The sequence below is a fragment of the Meles meles genome, chromosome X (genome assembly GCF_922984935.1).
Source record: "Meles meles chromosome X, mMelMel3.1 paternal haplotype, whole genome shotgun sequence".
Classification (NCBI taxonomy): domain Eukaryota; kingdom Metazoa; phylum Chordata; class Mammalia; order Carnivora; family Mustelidae; genus Meles; species Meles meles.
The window spans coordinates 29,381,399-29,387,398 of NC_060087.1; positions in this window are offsets into that span (position 1 = coordinate 29,381,399).

Sequence of the window (6,000 nt, forward strand, 5' to 3'; positions counted from 1 at the left end):
CTTGATGAAGTCCCAAAAGTTCATTTTTGCTTTTGTTTCCTTGGCCTTTGGAGACATATCTTGAAAGAAGTTGCTGTGGCTGATATCGAAGAGGTTGATATCCAGGATCTATAAAGAACTTCTCAAACTCAACACACACAAAACAGATAATCATATCAAAAAATGGGCAGAAGATATGAACAGACACTTCTCCAACAAAGACATACAAATGGCTATCAGACACATGAAAAAATGTTCATCATCACTAGCCATCAGGGAGATTCAAATTAAAACAACATTGAGATACCACCTGACACCAGTTAGAATGGCCAAAATTAGCAAGACAGGAAACAACATGTGTTGGAGAGGATGTGGAGAAAGGGGAACCCTCTTATACTGTTGGTGGGAATGCAAGTTAGTGCAGCCACTTTGGAGAACAGTGTGGAGATTCCTGAAGAAATTAAGAATAGAGCTTCCCTATGACCCTGCAATTGCACTGCTGGGTATTTACCCCAAAGATACAGATGTAGTGAAAAGAAGGGCCATTTGTACCCCAATGTTTATTGCAGCAATGGCTACGGTCGCCAAACTGTGGAAAGAACCAAGATGCCCTTCAACGGATGAATGGATAAGGAAGATGTGGTCCACATACACAATGGAGTATTATGCCTCCATCAGAAAGGACGAATACCCAACTTTTGTAGCAACATGGACAGGACTGGAAGAAATTATGCTGAGCGAAATAAGTCAAGCAGAGAGAGTCAAGTATCATATGGTCTCACTTATTTGTGGAGCATAACAAATAACATGGAGGACATGGGGAGATGCAGAGGAGAGGGAGTTGAGGGAAACTGGAAGGGGAGATGAACCATGAGAGACTATGGACTCTGAAAAACAACCAGAGGGTTATGAAGGGGCGGCGGGGGGGTGGGGGGTGGGTGGGGTGGGAGGTTGAGGAACCAGGTGGTGGGTAATAGGGAGGGCACGTACTGCATGGAGCACTGGGTGTGATGCCAAAACAATGAACACTGTTATGCTGTAAATAAACAAATAAAAATAAATTAAAAAAAAAGAAGCTAATGGGAAGGCTAGTCTATGATCCTTATTTTTACCTCTTTCTACATTCTTCTTTTCATTCTGACATTCCAAGCCTTTTTGTTATTTCTTTTGTGTTTAGACAACTTCCTTCAGTTCACTCTTTAAGGGTAGGATTACTAACAACAAATTAACTTAGTTTTCCTTCAGTGGAGAATGCTTTTATGTTCCTTTTAATTCCTAAAGGGATTTCTTCCTTATCACAGAAATACAGTCCATAATCTCTTCTGCTTTAATCATTATGTTTTGGGTCCTATTAATAATTATTTTTTCCTGTCATATATTTAGTGCTATAAAAGTGTTAGCTGTGTGAATTCATGTTCTTTCACTTTACTCATATAATTACTGCCTTAATTGGTGCTCTGCTAATGTTTCTTCTGTTTAATTTTTTTCTACTTGGTTTGTCCAATTAGGTACTAGAATATCCATTCCTCAATTCCCTTATAAAAATTGGTATTTATGCATTAATCAAATAAGTACCCATTGAACACTTATGATATACTTTGGCACTTAGAAGTTTTATTCTGAAGTTAAAAAAAATCCTGTCTTTTATAATATTACACTGTAGTCAAGAACATAAACACACAAAACAGCTTATTAATAATGGACAGCAAAATATACTTAAGTTCCAAAACCACAGGTATTCCCCTTTCTCTTTTTAAAGGCCCCTTTACATTAAAAAAAAATCTATTCTAAGTTTCCACCTGCACATTGTATGGACAATATTACTATGAGAATACCATTTACTTGAGGAAGCTATTTTATCTAATTCAAAGTTCCTTCTCCTAATAATTTTATAAACTTTCTGAATTCAAGGAGATAAAATACATGTCCTTTTAAGTACCAAGTTTCACATAAGACCTAAAATATGATGCATAAGTGTCATAACTAGTCAATAAAAGGACAAACCAAAGGCCCACAAATCCTGGCTCCCGATGTTTTGTTTCTGAGAGAGAGAGAGAGAGAGAGGAGTGTGAATGGGGCAGGGGTGGGGGGATGGTCAAGGGAAAGAAAGAATCCTAAGAAGACACCATGCTGAGCATGGAGCATGACATGGGCCTCAGTATTAGGATCGTGAGATCATGACCTGAACCAAAAATAAGAGTCAGACTTTTAACTGACTGAACCACCCAGGCATCTCTGTTTAGTTCTTTCTATCCAATCATTTTATCATCCTATGTAAGCTTTGCCTCATTCCTCCAATCACTGTAAGAAGTAAAGCTTATAAACTATTACTCTAGGTTTATGGAGAACTTTTTCTAATTCTAATTTGACAACTGCCCTTATGATTATCATTGAATTGTGTCCAGAGCTAATTTTTCTCAATTACTTTTCCTCTTTTTTAAAATTTTATTTTAAAAATCATATTTAAGTTATCACTCTACCCAAAATGGGGCTCAAACTCACAACCCCAAGATCAGCAGTCACATGCTCTACCAACCGAGCCAACCAGATGCCCCTCTATCTTTCTTATTGATTAGAAGAGAAAACAATAGTTTTTTCCCACCTGCAATTTCACATTTGCCATCCTAGCAATGGCCTGTTATTTGCTATATCACACTCTATCCTAATTTACTGGAGTATCAATAGTAACAACCTCCTTGTTTTTTGTGGTTAGTCTATCGTCAACTTCTATTCTGCATAGAATGATATGTCAGGGTGCTAGAAGCAAGACTTTTCCTCACATGTATTCACCCTGTCTTCCACTTCTTTGTTGTTTTTAAAGGCCATCACATAGGGTTTCCCCTTCTGGCTCTACCACTAAGCACCTTCAGGCTAGTATCAATCTTTCTGGTTCCTGGAATTGGTCCGGTGTCAACTGGTTTTCTGACAGTTCCAGACTGACAACTTTTAACCTAACTCCAAACTTAACTGACATTATTCTTTCACTTAGTTCTGATCTCTGTGCCCTCAAATCTGATAAGGAACCTAACCAATTATTTCTACCAATAGTGGGGAATGATTCTTGAACCACAGATAACATCACTCTCAAGTAACATACAGCCAAGGTTTTTCTAGGTATTCCTCTGAAGATGAAGTCATCACCCTTCTTTTGTAAAACCTAAGAAATGATTCCAACATTGGAAATACAAGTTCTGCAGAAATGAGTAGCAATGTCATTATAGACTAGGTACTTACTACAAACAAGCCTTTTAAGTATCTCTCAAATCACACAATGCATGCAACACCAACTCTGCCAATACTTTGGATTTCCCTGCCAAGAAAGGCAATTCATTTGGATTAACAATCCTTTTTTAAGCTTGATATTCCTTTAAAAATCATCCAAAATTTCCTGGTAAATATTCAATTGCTTTATGTCTCATGTGATGGCTTATTCATTAAATCTGAATAAAGTTCTTTTTTAAAAGTATTTATTCTTTGCAGAGCTTAAGAAAAAGTTTACTAACAATCACACATCCCTAATATACAACAACATATTAATCTATTCTAGGTTCAAAATAAGTACTGTTTTATTTTTTGAGTTGAGCCTGTATGTTCAAAAGTCATTTATGAAACAGCAATAGCTGGGAATCAAAATCATGTGTGTCACTCAGATAAAAAAAAAAAATTCACTTCTTTGTAATCTTTCAATATTTCCAAGAAACTCAAAATACTTACCTGAAAGGCATGTATATGTTTTGGTTGAAGAGAACTTTCAGTTATTCCCCCCACCCCCAACTTTCTTAGAATTCTAAACAGCCTTTTTGTGATAGAGAACGGCAATTCTGGTCAAAGAAATAATCATAGTCTCAAAGAAAGGAGCAAATTTACCACTAGCCATGAGCACTGTGCACCTAACAGTTATCATACCTTTCATTTAATAGATATAATTTTAAATGACAAAAGTTGCCCTTATCTTCAGGCCAACGATAAAAATTATAGTCATTATAAACATAGCATATAATTTTGACCAAGAAGGAATTCCTCTTGTGGATGTTTTTAGTGGTTGTAGCAACTCTGAATGCTATTTCTATTTTGGGTGCTAAATGAAATTAGCAGATACTCAAAATCTTTTTTGCAACCCACAGCCATTGGTTTATTTTAACAGGATTTACAATTATACACTGGGTCATTTACTTGCAGACAATTTACTTTCTGGGGCCACTTCTTTTCATCCCTTTCCCACTTCCTTTGAACTGAATTGCTAATGATTAATGAAAAGGATAAGAATAAAAATTCACAGGGAAATAAGTTAATGCAGCAACTTTTGCATTTTGTTCTAAATGCTCAAATAGCCTGTACAGAGTTCCTTTAATCTAAAGCAGCATCTCACAAATGAAAGACATTTTTAGTCCCTCTTCACAAATGATGTTTTTTTCCCCTCCCTCTTTTTCTTTTTAAATAATCACAAAGATAACACATTTTGGAGAATAAGCTAAGACGGAGTGGTCAAATCTAAAACAAAACATGGAAAGATGTTTGTATGAACAATGTCTTTCAGTTAATCAAAACTAATTCAAAATGTCACCTTTCATTTTACCTTTGAAATAAGCAGAGCATTTGAATTCATAGGATTTCTCATCAATGTGATACTGTGGATATTGCTCTCTATCAAAAGTGAAAATGTTACTTCTATGAAGCAGCCAATTTGTTTTTCATAACTGTGATGTATGTGACAAATTAGACATTTTTCATTTTAAAAATGAGAGTCTATATACTCAGCTCCAATGGCTTTGTTGTAGGAACCACAAATATATACTTATTGTATACACCCATTTCCCACACAGCTGACAGCCCAGTAAATGGCTCAGTTACCCATTAGTGGAGATGGATCCATTTAGTCATTGAGTAACAGACCGCTTTGTAACAAGAATTCACTCTTAAAACAGAAAATCAAAGGATGTTTAAAAAAAAAGTGGACTAAGCTTTCAGATCACTTTGCCACATAAAGCTAGAATCAGAGGATATTAGAAAAAGAAGGAAATGACCTTCAGATCATCCTTCCAACCCTTTCTATTTATGGATGAGAAAACGAAGGCTTAAAAAGAAAAGGACAGCCCACAAAAGAGAAGAGTTAGTAACTGCTCTAAGACAAAAACTCTGAAAGCTAGACTGATGCTCCTTCCCCGTTAGGAGCTTCTAAAGGCCACAATCCTTTAAGGATTAAGGGTGTTAACAACTCTACCGGTTCTGCATTTTTGCACTCTTATGGCATTGCAGACCTTTTTAAATAGTCTCGGTATCAATAAACTCTGCTCAGATTGTCCTATTTTGAGTGTGGCATCTGTATTCTATTATGACCCTATGGATATACTCACTCTTAATCACAAACTTTGTGAGCTACAGGACTGTAAAAGAGAGACAATATAAATAGAAACCTCATAGAGATGAAATGAAAGTTGAATGAGATAAAGTGTGCAAATGACTTAACAAAGTGCTTGACACATAGTGAACACTCGATGTTAATTATCACTAGTGTGTGCACTATGTCTTATTCTTCTCCATAAGTAAAAGTGTATAGGGAATTTTGATATCTAGCATGTTTGTGAGACATAATGTTGTCGGAGTCTTAATAGCTACTTGAGAAAATTATTCTATTATGTATTTCCGAATTTTAATCAATAAATAGATATAGAAGCTAATTTTAATGCATCCCCAATTCCTATAGTCAAACATCTCCCAAATGAAAGCTACTAATTAATAATCCAAAAATATAATAATATTAACATTTTCCATTTTGTACTATAAGTGAGGTCCTGACTCAAAATGCATCTCACCATCAATAAATATTTTCAGAAAGAAAACAGTTTCCTAGGTGACACAGTACACATCATAGGACTCTGAATCTAACCATTATAATCATGATCACTTACTTGAGAAATACATCACATTAGTGATATATACAAGGGGAATTATAACATTTCCATTAGAATGTCAAATGAGCATTCTTCTGCCTTTTACACTGTTTAGAGACTTAATGTAGAC